Source organism: Desmodus rotundus, chromosome 6, assembly GCF_022682495.2.
Source record: "Desmodus rotundus isolate HL8 chromosome 6, HLdesRot8A.1, whole genome shotgun sequence".
Classification (NCBI taxonomy): domain Eukaryota; kingdom Metazoa; phylum Chordata; class Mammalia; order Chiroptera; family Phyllostomidae; genus Desmodus; species Desmodus rotundus.
Genome location: NC_071392.1, coordinates 136,982,419 through 137,002,926, shown reverse-complemented (window position 1 = coordinate 137,002,926; position 20,508 = coordinate 136,982,419). Strand labels below are relative to the sequence as shown.

The 20,508-nt window shown below is 41.2% G+C and overlaps 1 protein-coding gene across 7 annotated transcripts in view; it reads left to right on the top strand.

Moving 5' to 3' along the window:
• Window positions 1-19,222: 19,222 nt before the first annotated feature.
• NINL (ninein like) overlaps window positions 19,223-20,508 on the top strand; it is a 178,741-nt gene continuing 177,455 nt past the window's right edge. For 6 of the 7 annotated variants that reach the window (XM_024577013.3, XM_053926534.1, XM_045184917.2 and 3 more), the window contains exon 1: window positions 19,223-19,418. The gene's annotated coding sequence lies outside the window, so the exon portion shown is untranslated. Of the gene's footprint in view, window positions 19,419-19,620; window positions 19,700-20,508 lie in introns of those variants that run through there. The other variant, XM_045184915.3, reaches the window with a different exon arrangement.

The following is a 20,508-nucleotide window of genomic DNA, read 5'->3' as shown; positions in this document are numbered from 1 at the left end:
AAATGCAGACAATTGTACCTGAATAAAAATAAATAAATTTTAAAAATCTTGGCATAGACCTATGATTTTATTAAAATTTTTGCTTTAGAATAATATTTCTTAATATTAAAAATGATGTAACAATAGTATCCTGTCATCTTAATTTTTTTCATAGTTTCCCCATAACGGTATGCTCATATAAATCCATAAATTTTCAACTGTCCAAAAGGGGGCAGGAGTGTAAAATAGAGTAAAAATAGCCTTTTCAACAAATGGCCTTCAGAGATCTGGACAGATACATGCAAAAAAATAAAACTTGAGCACCAACTTACACCATACACCAAAATAAACTCAAGATGGATAAAAGGTTCAAATATAAGTCACAGACCAAAAGAGTCCTAGAGGAAAACGCAGGCAAGAAAATTTCAGATATTCTACACAGCAATATTATCACCAACATGTCCCTGTCTTGTAGCCTTTCAAGGCCAGGCAGGTTCACACAGGATTCAGACAGAAGAAAATTTGCAGAGCTGTGGGTATGCCTGAAATGCCTTTATTCAAGGGCGGGGCATCTATGCACACCACAAGCCAAATCTCGCACAGCGGGAAGTCCCAACTCCCTTATATACTAAATGCATACAAAGCTGGCAGGTTGCCAAGATATATAACAAAGTGTGATTCAGTATATGCTGGCCTGTTCTCAGTGCTATGGGAATACTGCTTATCTTAGTTGCCTAGACATCTAGGTGAGGGAGCCTAACTGATATATTTCCCCTACAGTCCCCTAGGGCATGGGATATAAAGGAAAGAATAAACAAACTGGATTACATCAAATTAAAAACCTGCATGGCTAAAGAGAACATCAGCAAAATGAAAAGGGAACCAACTGTATGGGAACATATATTTGCCAATGATACCTCAGGCAAGGGTTTATTCTCCAGAATATATAAAGAATTCTCAGGACTCCACATCAGAAGACAAAACAATCCAATTAAAAAATGGGCAAAGGAACTGAACAGACACTTCTCCAAGGAGAACATACAGGGGGCCTACAGACATGAAAAGACATTCAACATCACTAGTCATCAGACAGATGTAAATTAAAACCACAATTCTAATTGAACAACAATAAAAAAAACGCAGTGAGATACCACTTCACACCGGTCAGAATGGCCATCACAAACAAATCAACAAACAACAAGTACTGGCGAGTTTGTGAAGAAATGGAAACCCTAGTACACTGGTGGTGGGGAGCTAGACTAGTGCAGCTACTATGTCAAAGAGTCTGGAATTTCCTCAAAAAACTAAATTTGGAACTGCCCTTTGACATAGTAACTCCACTCTGGTAGTATACCCTAAGAATTCTGAAACACCAATTTGAAATAACCTATGCCCCTCAATGTTCATAGCAACACAATCCACAATAGCCAAGTGCTGGAAGCAACCTAAGTGCCCACCAGTAAATGAATGAATCAAAAACGATGGTACATTTACACAATGGAATACTATGCAGCGAAAGAAAGGAGGAGATCCTACCCTTCATGACAGCATAGATAGAACTAGAGAGCATTATGCTAAGTGAAATAAGCCAGGCAGTGAAAGACAAATACCATTATGAACTCATCTATAAGTACAACCTAATCAACAAAACAAACAAGTCAGTAAAATAGAAACAGAGTCATGGAAATAAAGAACAAATTGACAGTGACCATAGGAGAGGGGCTAGGGAGATAATAGGGGAAAGAAGGGGAAGAGTCCAGGAACAGGTATAAAGGACCAATGGACAAAAAAAGGGGGTGGGATATAAAGTTGGAGAGGGTGGTGAGCAGGGCAGGGGAGAGTAATCAGGGGGAAAACGGGACAACTACAATTGAACAGTACAATTTTTTTTAATTTAATTGTCCAGAGGCCCTCCAAAACACTGTAGTTACAGAGGAAGACACAAGTAGATGCTGAACCTGGAATACTGACTAAAGATGGATGTTTTCTAATTCCATGTACATATTCACCTTTTTGTGCATGAACATCTTAGGTCTGGTAATATTCCAAACCCAAAAGTATTGTAAAAAAGACACTTTTATAGTTACAGAGTTACTTTCTTTCAAACTTCTTTGCAGCTCACAATAAGAAACATTCTCTATCACAATACATCAATTTATAATGATCATATTAGTCTATATATTAATATATGTTAAATACAATTTTATATATTTAATTGAAGCAGTTCTCATAAAACAACTTCCTTACTGTTTATGATGTTCATATGTTTTATTCTATCCTCTTTTTAAATTAGGGAATATATTTTATTTATTTTTGAACAAGTACTGTAGGGGAGCTCCAGCCAGCAAAACTCTCCCGACTGCCATGGATGAGAATAAATCTACCAAGACATGATCTGCTTGGGGAGAAAAGGCTGACCAATCTTTAAGAGGAGAAGAGCCCCAAGCCTCTCTCTCAATGGGCTTTTATTGAGTTTAGCTTGCATAGGGATGCATATCAAAGAAAGGAGGTATGGTTTGCAGATAACATTTCTGTGATCCTTTTGAGCCAAGGTCTGGTAGATAGGGTGACTGCCAATCGGCCATAAAACCTGGGGAAACAAACTTATTTTGTGCTTGGACCCTTAACATTTAAATTGAGGGCATTCTTAGCAAAACAGGTTTCACAGGATTTCATGCATTCTTTCTCAGGCCTAATTGCTCCTGGAAACCACCATCCCTGCACAGGGCTGTACCCACCCCCACTTCAGCATTGTTTCAGGCCTGAATCAGGTGGGGGAAGCAAGGCAGCCAAGAGATTAGGAGACTTTTTACAGATAGAATGAGGACTCAGGCTATGATAAAGCCAAGGGGTGAGGGTCTTTTGCCCCTCCTCCATAATCCCCTAAGTCCTTCCCTGATGGCCTCTTTGTGACTGTGGCTGGCCTAGGTTGTTCCTTCCTTGAGGACTCTTACCCATCATTGACTATCCAGCCATTCTCCAGGGACCAAGAAAGGTGAAGTAAAGGGGGCAGAGGCTGTGCCCTGCCAAGTGGATAAGTTTTGTCTCCTTAGTGGCTTATGGTCCCAAGGTCCCCTAGCCATGGGGCCTTTTCACCTGTTGGTGAGGTTACACCTCCTGAAACCAGGCAGGATGGTTCCCAAATAAGTACTATTTACAGTATACAAGCTTTAAAAAATGTGTAAGTGTCAAAAAGATTTTTTCATCTCTTTCCCAAGGACTCAGTTCCCTATTAACAGCTTCTTATGTGTCTGTATATACAGGCATACCTCAGAGATAGTGCTGATCCAGTTACAGATCACCACTTAAAGCAAACAGCCATAAAGTGGGTCATGAATATTTTTTGTTTCCCAGTGCATATAAAAAGTGTCTTTACACTATGCCATAGTCTATTAAGCATCAAAAAAAATGTACTGTACATACCTTAATTTAAATTTCTTTTTGTAAAAATGTTAACCATTATCTGAATCTTCAGTGAGTTATCTTTTTGCTGGATGGCTGCTGACTGATCAGGATGTTTGTTGCTGAAGGTTGGGGTGTCTGTAGAAATTACTTAAAATAAGACAATGGAGTTTTCCTCATCAATTGACTCTTCAGGAATGATTTTTCTGTAGCTTGCAATACAGTTTGATAGCATTTTACCCACAGTAGAACTTGTTTCAAAATTGGAGTCAATTCTCTCAAACACTGCTGCTGCTTTCTCAACTAAGTATATGCAACATTCTAAATCCCTCATTGTCATTTCAACCATCTTTATAGCATTTTCTCCAGGAATAAATTCTTTCTCCAGAAATGATTTCTTTTTGCTCATCCATAAGAGGCAATTCCTCTTTTGTTAAAGTTTGATCATGAGATTGCAGCAATTTGGTCACATCTTCGGTCTTTAGTTCTAATTATTATTCTCTTGCTATTTGCACCACTTCTGCCGTTACTTCCTCCACTAAAGCCTTAGACCCCTCAAAGGCATTCATGAGGGTTGGAATCAACTTCTTCCAAACTTCCACTAATGTTGATATTTTGACCTCTTCTCATGAATTACAAATGTTCTTAATGGCATCTAGAATGGCGAATCCTTTCCAGAAGGTTTTCAATTTACTCTGCCTATGTCATCAGCTATGACAATACAACATGTATTTCTTAGTAAAATTTGAAATTACTCCTGATCCATGGGCCACAGAATGAGTGTTGTTTGCCAGCATGAAAACATCAATCTCATTGTATATCTCTATTAGAGCTCTTGGGTGACCATGTGCATCATCAATAATCAGCAATATTTTGAAAGGAAACTTTTTCTAAGTAGCAGGTTTCAAGTAAACCATGTTGTAAACAGATGTGCTATTATCCAGGTTTTGGTCCATTTGTAGAACACAGAGTAAATTTATCATGATTCTTAAGGGCTCTAAATTTTCAGAATAGTAATGAGCATTGCCTTCAACTTAAAGTCATCAGATGCATTAGCCCTTAACATGAGAGTTAGCCAGTCCTCTGATTCTTTGAAACCAGGCAATGACTTCTCCTCTCTAGCTATAAAATTTCTACATGACATATTTCCTAATACAAAGCTGTATCATTTTCCTTGAAAATATTATTTTACCTATTAATAAATCTGAATAACTTGCTGCTGCTTCTTTATCGGCACCTGCTATTTAACCTTGCACTTTGATGTTAGAGACAGCTTCTTTCCTTAAATTTAATGAACCAACCTCTGCCAGATTCGAACTGTTTTGAGTGCAATATTATTGCTCAATTTTTATCCTTCCTTTTTTATCGTTGTGCAATTATAGTTGTCCCCATTTCCCCTCGTTACTCTTCCCCACACTACCTACCCCCACCTCCCACATTCAATCCTCCCCTCCTTGTCTTTATCCATGGATCCTTTATACACGTTCCTTGACCCTTCCCCTTCTTTGCCCCATTATCCCCTTCCCCCTTCCCTCTCCCCTCTGATTACTATCAGTTTATTCTTTATTTACGTCTCTGGTTCTATTTTGCTCACTTGTTTATTTTGTTGATTAGGTTCCATTTACAGGTGAGATCATAATGGTATTTGTCTTTCACCTCCTGGCTCATTTCACTTAGCATAATGCTCTCCAGTTCCATCCATGCTGTCACAAAGGGTAGGATTTCCTTCTTCCTTTCTACTGCATAGTATTCCATTGTGTATATTTTTTTAATGTTTTGAAGAATTTGCAGAATCTACTATTTCTTCCAAGTTCCAGCTTGGAAGTTCCAGCTCTAGTCAATTTGGATCTTTTGTTCATGTAAGAGGCTTTCCTTAAATACCCAGTAATATTGGTTATTAGTGAATAAGATAAGGAATGGAAATGCTAGTTGGAAGCTCTGCACAAGTGAATGGGGATTGCCAACTCAGGGTTTCCTTTACTATAGTGTATCTAAATAGACTGTTAGTGGGGGAACCTCTGAGTTCAGTGCCTTAAGGTCTTTCCTTTTGAGTGCTCTGATTTCCTAGAGAATAATCTCTCAGTCTCCTGACTAAAGGATAGAGGTTTGACCTCAACACCTGGGAACTGAATAGGAAGGAGATGGGGGATGCAATATAGTCAATTAATCTCACTTTTCTGGTTGTACGTGAGCCCAATTATGTGTGATATTGCCCAATTTAGACATGCTCTGTTTTACTCTTGCCAGAAAAGCATCCTGATTTCTATCAAGTGAGGATTTCAGGTTGAAATTGGGGCAATGATTGTACTTTGAACACCTTTTATCCCATCCACCTTAATTAAATTTTCCCCTTTTCTGTAAGGACTGAGCTATGGTGTCAGTACCTGAATCTTTAAAGGAGTCTCCTGTGTACTTCATTGTTTCTCAGCCTTTCCCACTGCTGATCTGGACTAAGCTTTCTTGGGCATAAAAATTCTTTGCAAGTTATCCACAGGTTTTTAGTTTCCAAAATTTTGTTGTTCACCTCTATTTTCCTGTACTGATAGTGTGTGCGTGTATTTTTTTTTCTATAGTAATCTTTTTTTAAATAAATGTTTATTGTTATTCAATTACCGTTGTATGCCTTTTCTCTCCATCCCTCCACCCCACCTCAGCTGAACCCACCTCCCTCCCCCACCTTCACCATCCCCCTTGATTTGGTCCATGTGTCCTTTATAGTAGTTCCTGTATCCCCTCTCCTCACTATCCCCTCTCCACTTCCCCCTGGCTATTGTTAGATTGTTCTTAACTTCAATGTATCTGGTTATATTTTGTTTGCTTTTCTCTTCTGTTGATTATGTTCCAGTTAAAGGTGAGATCATATGGTATTTGTCCCTCACTGCCTGGCTTATTTCACTTAGCATCATGCTCTCCAGTTCCATCCATGCTGTTTCAAAGGGTATAAGCTCATTCTTTCTCTCTGCTGCATAGAATTCCATTGTGTAAATATACCATAGTTTTTGGATCCACTCATTTGCTGATGGGCACTTAGGATACTTCCAGTATTTGCCTATTGTAAATTGTGCTGCTGTGAACATTGGGGTGCACAGGTTCTTTTGGATTGCTGTTTCAGGGTTCTTAGGGTATAATCCCAGCAGCGGAATTGCTGGGTGAAACAGCAGTTCCATTTTTAGTTTTCTGAGAAAATTCCATACTGTTTTCCACAGTGGCCTCACCAGTCTGCATTCCCACCAACAGTGTACTAGGGTTCCGTTTTCTCCACATCCTCTCCAACATTTGTTTGTGGATTTCTTTATGTTGGCCACTATGACCAGTGTGAGAAGGTAACTCACTGTGGTTTTAATTTGCATCTCTATGATGGCTAGTGATGCTGAGAATCTTTTCATATGTCTCTGGGCCCGCTGTATGTCTTCCTTGGAGAAGTGTCTGCTCAAGTCCTTTGCCCATTTTTTAATTGGGTTGTTTGTCTTCCTGGAGTGCAGTCCTGTGAGTTCTTTATATATTTTGGAGATCAGGCCCTTGTCTGAGATATCATTGGCAAATACTTTTTCCCATACTGTTGGTTCTCTTTGTAATTTGGTGCTGTTTTCTTTAACCATGCAGAAGCTTTTAATTTTGATGAGGTCCCATTTGTTTATTCTTTCCTTTATGACCCTTGCTTTAGGGGACATGTCTGTGAGGATGTTGCTGGTGGAATGTCTGAGATTTTCCTGCCTATGTTTTCCTCTAGGACTTTTATGGCGTTACGACTTATATTTAAGTCTTTTATCCATCTTGAGTTTATTTTTGTGTATGGCGTAAGTTGGTGATCGAGTTTCATTTTTTTGCACATAGCTGTTCGGATCTCCCAACACCATCTGTTGGAGAGGCTATTTTTCCTCCATTTTATGCTCCTGCCTCCTTTGTCAAATATTAATTGACCGTAAAGACTTGAGTTTATTTCTGGGCTGTCTGTTCTATTCCACTGGTCTATGTGCCTGTTTTTATGCCAGTACCAGGCTGTTTTGATTACAGTGGCCCTGTAATACAGTTTGATATGGGGTATTGTGATTCCTCCTGCTTTGTTCTTCTTTCTCAAAATTGCTGCAGCTATTCGGGTCGTTTATGGTTCCATATAAATTTCTGAAATGTTTGTTCTATATCTGTGAAATATGTCATGGGTACTCTAATAGGGATTGCATTGAATCTATAAATTGCTTTGGGTAGTATGGCCATTTTGATGATGTTAATTCTTCCAATCCATGAGCATGGTACATGCTTCCATTTGTTTGTGTCTTCCTTAATTTGTTTCTTCAGTGTTGTTAGTTTTCTGAGTACAGGTCTTTTAGCTCCTTGGTTAGGTTTATTCCTAGGTACTTTATTTTTCTTGTTGCTATATGAAATGGGATTTTTCCCCTGATTTCTATTTCTGCAGTTTCGTTGTTGGTATACAGGAATGCCTTTAATTTCTGAGTATTGACTTTGTATCCAGCTGTTTTGCCAAATTCAATTATTAGGTCGAGTACCATCCTTGCATCCCTGGGATGAATCCCACTTGGTCATGGTGTATGATCTTTTTAATGTATTGCTGGATGCGGTTTGCCAATATTTTGTTGAGAATTTTAGCGTCTATGTTCATCAGCGATATTGGCGTGAAGTTTTCTTTCTTCGTTGTGTCTTTATCTGGTTTTGGCATTAGAATGATGCTGGTTTCATAAAAAGAGTTTGGGAGTCTTCCATCAGTCTGGATTTTTTCGAATAGTCTGTGAAGGATAGGGGTTAGCTCTTCTTTAAATGCTTTGTAGAATTCTCCTGTGAAACCATCTGGTCCAGGACTTTTGTGTGTTGGGAGTTTTTTGATGACTGCTTCAATTTCCTCTGCTGTTATTGGTCTGTTCAGGTTTGGTGCTTCTTCTTCATTCAGTTTTGGAAGGTTATATTTTTCTAGAAATGTGTCCATTTCACCTAGGTTTTCAAATTTCTTGGCATACAGTTCTTCGTAGTCATTTCTTACAATCCTTTGTATTTCTGTGGTATCAGTTGTAATCTCTCCTCTTTCATTTCTAGTTGTGTTTATTTGGATCCTCTCTCTTTTTTTCTTCATGAGCCTACTTAAAGGCTTGCCCATTTTGTTTATTTTTTCAAAGAACCAGCTCCTGGATTCATTGATCCTTAGAATTTTGCTTTTAGCCTCTATGTCACTTAACTCTGCTCTGATCTTGGTTATTTCCTTCCTTCTGCTTGATCTGGGCTGTCTTTGATGTTGTTCCTCGAGTTCTTATAGGCGTAGGTTTAGGTTGTTTGTTTGAAATGTTTCTGTCTTTTTAAGGTAGGCCTGTATTGCTATGAACTTCCCTCTCAGGACTGCCTTTGCTGTGTCCCATAGGTTTTGGGTTGTTGTGAGTTCATTTTCATTTGTTTCCAGAAAGTTTTTGATTTCTTCCCTAATCTCGTTCTTGACCCATTCATTGTTTAATAGCATGCTATTCAGTCTCCATGATTTTGAGTGTTTTGGGTTTTTTCCTTTGGGGTTGGTTTGTAGTTTCAGTGCCTTGTGGTCAGAGAAAATGCTTGGTATGATTTCAATTTTCTTGAATTTGTTGAGGCTTGCTTTCTGTCCTATCATGTGGTCTATCTTTGAAAAAGTTCCATGGACACTTGAAAAGAATGTGTATTTTGCGTCTTTGGGATGAATGGCTCTATATATATCAGTAAGTCCATTTCATCTAGGGTATTGTTAAGTGACACAATATCCTTGTTGATATTTTATTTGGAAGACTTGTCCATTTTTGACAGTGGGGTGTTAAAGTCCCCTACTATAATTGTGTTGCTGTGAATATCTTTCTTGAAGTCCTCCAAGATTTTCTTTATGTATTTGGGTTCTCCTATGTTGGGTGCATATATATTTACAATGTTTATGTCTTCTTGGTGGATTCTTCCTTTGAGTATTATGAAGTGACCTTCTGGGTCTGTCTTTATGGCCCTTCTTTGGAAGTCTATTTTGTGTGATATGAGTATTGCTACCCCTGCTTTTTTTTTCCTGTCCGTTTGCTTGGAAAATTTGTTTCCAGCCCTTTACTTTCAGTCTGTGTAGGTCTTTTGTCCTGAGATGGGTGTCTTGTAGGCAGCATATGTGTGGGTCACGTTTTCTTATCCATTCAGCTATTCTATGTCTTTTGATTAGAGCATTTAATCCATTTACGTTTAAGGTTATTATCGATAGGTAGTTATTCATTGCCACTTTTTCCTACCTGTGTTCCTCTCTCTTTCTCTTTTCCTTCCTTTCCTTAAAGCAGTCTCTTTAGCATCTCTTGCAGAGCTGGTTTGGTGGAAGCGACTTCTTTTGTCTGGGAAACTCTTTATTTGGCCTTCTATGTTGATTGAGAGTCTAGCTGGGTAAGATATTCTTGGTTGCAGGCCTCTGTTCTCATTACTTGGAATATTTTTTGCCATTCTCTTCTGGCTTGGAGCATTTCCATTGAGAAGTCAGTTGCTAACCTTATTGGGGCTCCCTTGTATGTTACTTCCTGTTTCTCCCTTGCTGCCTTTAAGATCCTCTCTTTGTCTTGGAATTTTGCCATTTTAATTATGATGTGTCTTGCATCATAGGGTTCCTCTTGCTTGGGTTCCTCTTGCTTGGGACTCTCTGTGTTTCCTGGATTTGGGTGACTTTTTCTCTCATCAGATTAGGGAAATTTTCCATCATTACTTTTTCAAACAGGTTTTCTATCCCTTGCTCTTCTTCTTCTCCTTCTGGCATTCCTATTATACGGATATTGTTACGTTTCATGTTGTCCTGCATTTCCCTTATTACCTCTTCATTCTTTCTGAGCCTCTTTTCGTTTTCTTTCTCTTTCTGGGTGTTTTTTTCTATTTGTCCTCCATCTCGCTGATCCGATCCTCTGCTTCATCAATCTGCTTTTGATTCCTTCTACTGTGTTCTTCAATTCAGAAATTGTATTCTTCATTTCCTCTTGGCCCTTGTTGATAGTTTCTATTTCCTTTTTCATGTTGATATAGTTTGCAGTTAGTTCATTGTAGTTTCCGTGCAGTTTCTGGTAGGTCTCTGTGAGCTCGGAGAGCTCAGTGAGCTTCCTGATAACCATTGCTTTGAACTCAGTATCTGATAGTTGAGTTGCCTCTTTTTCAGTTAGCATTCTTTCTGAGGCTTCCTCCTTTCCCTTCATTTGGGGACTGTTTCTTTGTCTTCCCATTGTTTGTGAGACTCTTCTTGTTAGCCTCTGCTTCTTAAATTGATCTATTCTTACTCCCTGGGTTTATGGTTATGAACTTCTATGGTAGAATGCCAGTGGGATTCAGTGGTGCTGTCCTTAATCTCCTGTCTCACTGTTCTTGAGCTGATGTTTATGGGTGTAACACGGTCTAACTCTGGTGTCTTTAGAGCTCCAGGTTTTATTGTCTCACCTGTTGGAAAAAGAGAAAAGGAAAGGAAGGAAGGAAGAAGGAATAAAGAAAGATCGGGGCAAGATAAGAAGGAATTTTAACATAAATTAAAGGAAAACAATAAATAAAAGAAGGCAGGAAGAAGCAATAAAAAAGGTAAAGGATGGAAGGAAGAAGGAATGAAAAAAGAAAGAAGGACAGAAAGGAAGAAGGGATTCAGGGGAAAGGAGGAAAAAAAAAAGTCTTCTGCTGGCTTTAAACCAGTCAGGTTAGTTCTGCTGGTCTTCCTGTCTGTGGAACGGGAGGGGGTGGTTGGAAGGATTGGTTTCACTTTTCTCCCTTCCTGAGCCACACTCTTCACTGTTGTTCTGCCTCCAGTCCAGTTCCTCAGGGTCCTGTTGGTCCCCACTAGGCCTTTAGTTCATCAGTTGTGCTGTCCTTGAGTAGCACCAATTAGGGGCAACTCCACTCCCTCTTCTTGCTCTTTGCTGTCTTAGATGCTAGGGACTCTGGGTGCTGCTATGGGGTAGTTCAGCCCCCTACTGGGTCGAGTCTTTCCAGGGAATGCATTCTTCCCTAGCCATGCAGCTCCCCTCTGCTGGGTGTTCTGCCTGAGTCCTAGAGAGCCAGTAGGCCCTGCAGGGCTCTGTGTGCAGGGGCTAGGTAGGAGTTGTTCAGAACTGGTGCTTTTAGGTGTGGTCCCTCGCAGGCAGCCAGGCCGTTGATGAGCCTATCAGAGGCTTTTGGCCTGGGTTGTGCTGCTGGCAGGTCCGCTGCTTTGGGCCTGTGAGTGGGGCAGCTATCCTTGGCTCCAGGTGCGCACCCACCCTAGGTTTTAGGTGTGGGCGCCCAGCCAGGGTTTCAGGTATGGGTGCCCAGCCAGGGTTTCAGTTGTGGGCCTCCAGTCCCCTGATCTGGGTGTGTGCCAACCAGGCTTCAGGTGAGCGCTGGGGCTGTGTATCCCTCCATCCTGCGTTCGCAGTCCAGGGGCTGAGGGGGGAGGGGTGCCAGAGGCTGTGGCTGCTGCGGAGAGTTCTCTAACTAGCCGCTTAGTGCCTCTATTTTCTCTTTTTCTTTTTGAGAAATTCCTCCTATTCAAGCCCCTCTGGTCCAAACAAGCACCTTGCCCCTCACACAGCCCAGCCTGGCTCTCTCCCAAGAATCCTGCAGCAGACCCTGCGCCCAGGCCAGGGCTTCAGCCGCCCTGGTCTCCGTGCAGGTCCCAGGGACCTTATTGTCCTTAAGCATTCTTCTTACCGTCAGATCTTTCTATGTTCTCTATCTTTGGTGTCTGATCTTCATATATGCTGGAATACCGTTGGCTGTTCACTCTGTTCTTCAGATCAGCTAGGTTTTTCACTGGTGCTGAGGGGAAGTGGACTCTGCTCCCACTTACCTCACTGCCATCTTTCCCCGTATCCGCATATCTTTTTCTAATGTGCTCAGATCAGCACATGACTCCCAGGGAATGTTCAAAGAACCTGAATGTGGCAAGTCTTTTCTTTAAAGGATAAAGTTACTCTGTTAAGTTATCTGGTTGTTGTTTTTGTTGTTTTTAAATGAACTGTGGGAACTAACTGTTAATTAACAACACCATGAAACAAATGCAGTATCTTGAGGCCATTTGCCAAAGCACAGCCATCTGAGGGGTTGCTGGGAAGTCTTAAATCCCTACATGACATTGGAATTCATAGCTGGCAATTTTATGAGAGGTTTTTTGAGGAAAATTGGATGTCCATATCATAGAAAAAAAAAACTATGCTTTTCCACTCCATGTTAATTGAAACCATTGCCTAAAACGTAAAACTGACAATGAAAATCAACAAAATAATGAACCCTTAACTATTTGCCAGGCTTTCTATGAGGTATTATGGGGAATGTGAAAACAAAAACTATCACATCGGATTGTGGGGCTTGAAATCTCTTTGGGACTCAAACAAGAAGTTCCTACCAGTGGAACTTCAGATCATAATGCGAGCCTTAAATAACAATTTAGGACACTAGAATAAATGGCACTACCCACAGTAAGACTACTTATTAAATTGGTGAAACAGACAGCTGGCACTTGGGTGTCTTCTCAGAAGTAGTCAGATTTGAGCAAAAGTTTGATGAATGGATACACTCAAGTAGATAGGAAGGAGGCATGGCAGGTCAAAAACACAAAAGCAGGACTGTAAAGGGCACTCTCAAGAGGGTGCTAGTACATAGCTTTGCTAGAGCCAAGGTTTCATGAAGCAAGTGATAAAAGTTGGAAAGGTGGGCTGGGATGTCTGTAAAAAGCCATGAACAAGAGTTAGTGTGTTAGAATTTCACTATCTAGTAAATGTACAGTCATCAAAAGCCTTAAGAAAATAACATGATTAAAATAGGTTTTGGAGGTGGTGTTTGCAAATATCTACTCCCATTTGGCTGGTTACCTTTTGTTTTGTTGGTCTCTTGTGCTGGACAGAAACTTTTCAGTTTGATATAATCCCATTTATTTATTTTTACTTTTACTTTCCTTGCCTTTGAAGTCAAATTCATAAAATTCCAAGACCAAGGTCTATAAATTTAGGACCTATGTTTTGTTCTTTGTAATTTTTGTTTCAGCTTTTATATTTAGATTTTTATCCATTTTGAGTTAATATTAGTATATGATGACAAATACCAGTCTAGTTTTATTCTTTTGCATGTGGTTTTCCAATTTTCCCAGAACCCTTTATTGAATATCCAAAATATATAAACAGCTATATCAGAACAACAAAAGAAGTCTAATTTAAAAATAGGCAGAGGATACTCTGGTTTCTCTTCAGAATGCACAAATCTTTCGCCTTTTAAAAATGGGCAGAGGACCTGAACAGACACTTCTCCCAAGAAGACATACAAATGGCCAAAACATATATAAAAAGGTATATAACTCTGCTGGCTATTAGGGAAATTCAAATCAAATCTAAAATGAGATACCACCTCATACCTGTTAGAATGCCTATTATCGACAAGACAAGTAACAGCAAGTGTTGGAGAAGTCGTTGAGAAAAAGGAACCCTCATCCACTGATGATGGGAATGAAACTGGTACAGCTACTATGAAAACAGTACGGATGTTCCTCAAAAAATTAAGAAAAGAATTACCATATGACCCAGCAACCCTTCTTGTGGGTATTTATCTGAAATTTTTGAAAACATTTATTAGTAAAGATATATGTCCCCCTATGTTCATTGCAGCATTATTTGCAGTGGCCAAGTCATGGAAAGAGTTGAAATGTCCTTCAATAGATAATAGGCTAAAGAAGATGTGGGACAGTTCTCAGCCATAAGATAACAATACCGCTATTTGCGTCAACCTTGATGCATTTTGAGAATATCATGCTCAGAGATCAAAGATGGCAGTGAGGTAGGTGGGAGCAGAGCCCAGTTCTCCCTGTGCCCAGCTGGAACACCTACCCCATCTTCTGAGGAAGAGACTGAACATCCAACTGAATCCCAGCTTAAATGAAGTTTGGAAGCCAAAAATTGTAGACATTGAAAAACAGACAGTGAGGAGATTGCACTGGGACGGTAAGGCCCCTGGGATCTGTGCAGGGTCCTAAGCCACTGTGGCCCACTGGCCTGGTGCCTGCCTCAGGTATGAGGAGGAGTTAGATCTCCAGCTTCCTCCCCTCCCAGAGCAGGGAGAGCAGCCTGGCACCAGGAGGGACCTGGATGCTAGAAGTCGCTGGGGGTAATAGAGATGAAGCGGGAAACACACAGAGGTGGTATACATCCACTGGGACTGTGGATGCCAGCTCCAGAGAAATTGGGTTGCCGGACAACACCTGGAGAAGGGAGGAGTTGGGCTGTGTCAGACCCATAACTCAGATAGTCTCTGGACTTGTTGGAAAGTTGTGCTGTGTGAAAAACCTTGTGCTTGTTAAGAACGGCAGTCAGCTGCCTTGTAAGAAACTCTCAAGCAGTGGCTGGCTTGCCCTGAGGGATATTTGAGCTGTGTACAACTGGAGACTGAGTGGCTAAGTGGAACCACACACCAGAGCTTGTCTTGTGCTGCACACCCAGAGGCTGAGTGGCTGAGTGGAACTGTTACAGAAAAGACCCGGGATGGGGTGGGGTGAATGATATACCATTACCAAATGGACCCTCCTTACTGCTCCTAGCTCCCCACCCCACACTATGTTCACCTTGCTGGCTACCAGGGAATGATGCCAGGGAATACACCATGATCAAATGGAACTGCCTTTTGACCCGCAATTACAGTGCTAGGATTATATCCTAAGAATCCTGAAATACCAATCCAAAAGAACCTATGCACCCCAATGTTCATAGCAGTACAATTTACAATAGCCAAGTGCTGGAAGCAATCCAAGGGCCCATCAGTAAAGGAATGGATCAAAAAAAAACCATGGTACATTTACATGATGGAATACTACACAACAGAGAGAAAGAAGGAACTCCTATCATTTGCCACAGGATGGATGGAACTGGAGAGCATTATGCTAAGTGAAATAAGCCAGATGGTGAAAGACAAAAATACCATATGATCTCACCTTTAAGTGGAACCTAATCAACAAAATGAACAAGCAAGCAAAATGTAACCAGAGACATTGAAATTAAGAACAAAGTGACAGTAACCGCAAGGGAAGTGGGAGGGGATAATGGGGAGAAAGTGGGGAAGGGTTTTCAGGAACAACTATAAAATACACAGGGACAAAACCAAGAGGGTGGTGGAATCAGGGGAAGGAGGTGGGGATGACTGGTGTGGGGGGCAGTGGAGGTGGGGGGAAGGCAGAAAACTGTAAAAAACAACAATAAAATTAAAAAAACAAATAGTTTAAAAAAGAAAAATAAATCAATGCATTTATTGAATAAGTAAGAAAATTATTTAATTGAGGGCAATAACATTATATAAATTTCAGTTGTACAATATTATAATTTGATATCTGTATATTTTATTGTATGCTCACCACCACAAGTCTAATTTCATTTTGTTTGACCCCCCTTAACCCATTTCAACTTCCTGTCACTGCCTTCCTCCCAATAACCACCATTCTGTTGTCTTATCTATGAGTTTTTTGTTTTGTCTTCTTAGTTTGTTACTTTTGTATTCTATAGCACATATAAGTCAAATCATATGGGGTTTTTTTCCTTTTATGACTTATTTTACTTAGTATAATACCCTCAATATCCATCAGTGCTGTCACAAATAGCAATATTGCATCTCTTTTATAGCTAATATTTCATTCCATATATGTATCACTTCTTCTTTATCCATTTACCCATCAATGAACACTTAGCCAATATCTTGGCTCTTATAAATAATGGAGCAATAAACATAGGGTTACATATATCTTTTCAAATTGGTATTTTCATGTACTTTAAATAAATACCCTGAAAATTAATTGCTGGGTCATATGGTAGTCCTAGTCTTGATTTTTTGAGGAACCTCCATAATGTTTTTCATAATGGCTGCAGCAGTTTGCACTCCTACCAGCAGTGAATGAAGGTTCCCTTTCACTATATTCTCAGTTACTATTGCTTATCTTTTTGATAATGACTTATCTAATGTGTAAGGTGATATCTCATCATGGTTTTGATTTGAATTTCCCTGATGATTAATGATGTTGAGTATTTTTTCATGTACTTGTTGGTTATTTGCACATCTTGTAAAAATGTTTATTCAGATCCTCTGTCCATTTTTTAATCAAGTTGTTTGCTCTTTTGTTGTTGAGTTATGTGTTCTTTATGATAACATTATGATAACAGTTCTTTCCATTAACATTTTGGATATTAACCTGTCATGGGGAGTAACATTTGCAAACATCTTCTCCCATTCAGATTGTTGCTTTTTGGGTTTCTTGGTAGTTTCCTTTGCCGTGCAGAAGCTTTTTAGTTGCAGGTACTCCCATTTGTTTATTTTTGTTGTTTCCCTTGCATTGTGAGTCAAATTCATAAAAAAACACCATTGAGACAAAAGTCTAGAAACTTAGTGCTTATGTTTTTTCCTATGTATTTTAATTTTCTTTTCAGGTATTATATTCATGTTTTTAATCCATTTTGATTTAATTTTTGTGTATGGCATAAGATAGTGGTCTAGCCCTAGATGGTTGGCTTAATTGTCTGGAGCATTGTCCCTTACACCAAAAGGTTGCAAGTTTGATCCCCAGTCAGGATGTGTACAGGAGGCAACTGATCAATGTTTCTCTCTCATATTGATGTTTCTCTCTCTCCCCCACCCTTCCTCTCTCTCTAAAATCAATAAACATATCCTAAGGTGAGAATTTAAAAATAAAGGATAGTTAGCTAGTTTTTTTCTTTTGTATGTAGGATTCCAGTTTTTTCCCATGCCATTTATTGAAGATACTTTTCTTTCTACATTGAATGTTCATGGTTCCTTTGTCATGAATTAGTTGCCCATATGTGTATCACTTTATTTCTGGGTTCTCAAATCTGTTCCATTGGTCTGTGTGTCGGGTTCTCTGCCAGTACAATACTGTTTTGATTACTATAGCTTTATAGTATAGTTTGAAATTGGGGAGTGTGATACCTCTGGCTTTGTTCTTTTTTTTCTCAGAGTTTCTATGGCTATCTGGGGGTATTTTGTGGTTCCATGCAAATTTTAGGAATTTTTGTTCTACTTCTGTGAAAAATCTCACTGGGATTTTGATGGATGTTACATTGGAACTGTAAATTCCTTTAGGCAGACCATTACTTCTTAATGGTTTCCTTATTTCTGCTTTTGCCTTCTTTCTCCTTATTGTCAACAGATGGTCGTTGATGCCAATTCAATGTCAATAGGAACCCCCAATCTAGAATGTGGTTAAAAAGGATTTTTTTTTCAGTGCAAACATTTCAATTGTGATAACAGCACAGCTATGAGAACAGCAAGGCTGGGGAACAATTCAATAGTATTACAGTTCAATTATGAAGCAGCATGGCTGTGGAACAGCACTGCTGTGCATCAGCCCTGGTACAAGGTAGCCCTGGGGCAAGGCCACCTTCTCTGGCTAGAAGCTCTGTTCTGCCTTCCTCACTCCACTCCATTCCGCTCCACTGTACCTTGCTCTGCCTGCTCCTCTATGCTCAAGACCAGCAAGATGTCTCAGCCACAAACAGAATCGTTAGTGTTTGGTGGAAATGGAAAGTGCACACTCTTAAGACAGAGGAGAGCTGACTTATATCAAGGGAAGTCCCCACCCCTGGTCTCTGATTGGTCCTTTCTCATGCAAATGAGCACTCTAAATTCTTGTGGTTTGATTGGTCCAAGAAAACATTGCCCTGATTGGTTAGAATAGAACAGCTCTAATTGGTTGTTGATGATGCTAATGGTGATACTGCTGCACACCTTTGATTGGACAAGGAAAGTCTCCCTGCTATTGATTGAAATACAATTCCAGAAGCTCCTTTATATGGGTTGGCTCAGGTAGCAGGAACACAGTACAGTCAGGCCAGTTCAGGGAGGCAGCTTAATGCAGGCTTCTCCCTGAAGATTGGCTTGTGTGTGTGACCCCTCCTTAGGGTTTAGGCTTTGTTTTTAGTTTTTAATTCTGGCCAAGTTAGCCACCAGGAGGTCCTTCTTAATAAGTATCCACTTTTTCAGCTTGGACACTACTCATGCTTGCACAATGGCCAGAATGATTTTGTTAAATCAAACGGCATGTTCCCTTTGCCAAATGCTGTCAGGGTACAAACTGTCTTTACAAGGAGCAGAAAGGCCCTACATCCCTCTCAGTCCAGTTCTAACTTCTCTCTGACCTCTCACATACCATACTTCCTCACACTCACTCTTCCCCTCACATTGAATATTATTGGGCATCCTCTAGCCTCAGGGCCTCACCTACAGATATCTGCTTGTCTCTTCCCTCACTTCCTTTCCGGCTTCACTTAAAATGCCACCTTCCCACTTTCACAGGTCAACCTCCTGCAATTCTTATCCCTGTCTCTTATTTTGCTCCTCCTTATCATTTGTAATATCTAACATTTTTGTACTTTTCATTTAAGTTTTTTGATTGTTTCCCAGCTGTAAATTCTAAAGGGGCAGGGATTTTTCTTTTTGTTGCCCCTGACCCCTCCCCCATTGTGACTGCTGTGTTCTCAGTCCCTAGGACAATTCCTAGCATGAGTGAGTGCTGAATAAATATTTATAGATTGTATATATGATGGAAAGATAGTAAGGAGAAGTTTTCTGTCTCCTAGTTTCCACAGCTACGAATTTGGGGTATTAGCATTGCCTAGTCTGCGTCTCCCGGTTGTTTCCAGAAGGGGATGCTAGAGCAAGAACAAAATTCCACAGAGAACACGTTGCTTACAGGGTTCAGCGATGTCAGCTCCAAGCTTACGCCCTGAGCCTCGCACTTTCCAGAAATAACCCCCACACTCAAGAGGACCCTTGGCCCACATTCCTCCCTCCACACTCCTCCTCACACTACACGTTCAGTACACGCCGGCTGGTGGACCCGCCCCTCTTTGTGCACTGCCGGTCGGGCCTCCCACTTGACCACAGAGCAGAAAGGACGAGAGGGCGGTGCTGGGTGGTCCAAGGAGGCAGAGCTTCTGGGCTTTGCGACACAAAGGACAGGGCAGACACAGCTGTGGGAGCCTTGGCCTTCCTAGTGCCTTTGCCCCGCCTCCGTGCGACCTGCACGCGCTGGCTGAGACGGTAGACCCCCGACCCCAGCAGTCCAGGTGAGCTGGGTCGCACCCGGCCTGCGGGCCGCAAGTGCAGGCAGGGGCCGGGTGGCAGCACGTTCCTCTGGGGGACCGCAGAGCCAGGAAGCCAGCAGGTGGGACAAAAAGTGTCCTTGCCCGAGACTCTGGGCGTAAGGCGGCCGGGGTGGGGGGTGAAGAATCCTGCGGTACTCCTCCGCACCACCCCCTCGCCCCGCCCCTAGTCTCGCCCTGGGACGGGCTGCGGGCAAGGGGTCTGCGTCTTCCCTTCGCCTCTGGATATAGGGGCTACAGGTTTGGTACGTATGATGTGGTATCCCGCTTTTCCCTGCACCCTGAAGGGCTAGGGGTGAGGTCACTTTAAAATAACGTATCCTATGGGGTGAAGCCCGGCTGCTTGACCAAGCCTTTAATACCCAGGTCCTACTATACGGCCGTTTCTAAAGTGTCGCTACCCCTTTGAGCAGAATCTTTACTTAAGTGGATGTTCAACTTCTGTTGTGCGATCTGGGATGGGGCGAAGACAGCGGTTTCATTGAGAATGTGGGGGTTAGTTAGATGGTTGGGGGGAGCCGTGGCCTAGGTGGGCCACTGCAGCCTCTGCTCCCAGATGCGCCGCTGCCGGTGGCCAGGTGCCTTCTTTGCCTACCCTACTGCTGCGAAGTCCCTTCGGGCTTCACCTGTCACCTGCATAATGCTAGGGCCCCATTCCTCTGACAGATGGAATTATTGGAGAAAATTATCTCCTGTAAATAAATAACATTGCATCCCACTATAGAAAAACTTTTTAGGATGTACCTATTTCCTTTTGTTATTAGGAGTTTGCACTTGGAAAAACTTTGAAATAAGACGCCACCCTCTGGGGCAGAAAAGGCTATTGTTTGGCAGAATCCTCACCACGAATGCCATGTAGGAGTCTTTCCAGTCTCTTTGCATGTTTTACTCTCATAAATTGTGCCCTGGTGCTTGTCAGGAGCTCCCTGTAGGTCTTTGTGTTTGCACAGGTTGGAGGAGAAGAAAGGTCACTTGGTTCCTTTCTGTTTTATGAGACTTAACGCCAAGCTGTGGAACAGGGAGGCACTGGCGTGTGTGGGCCAGGCTGTGGTTG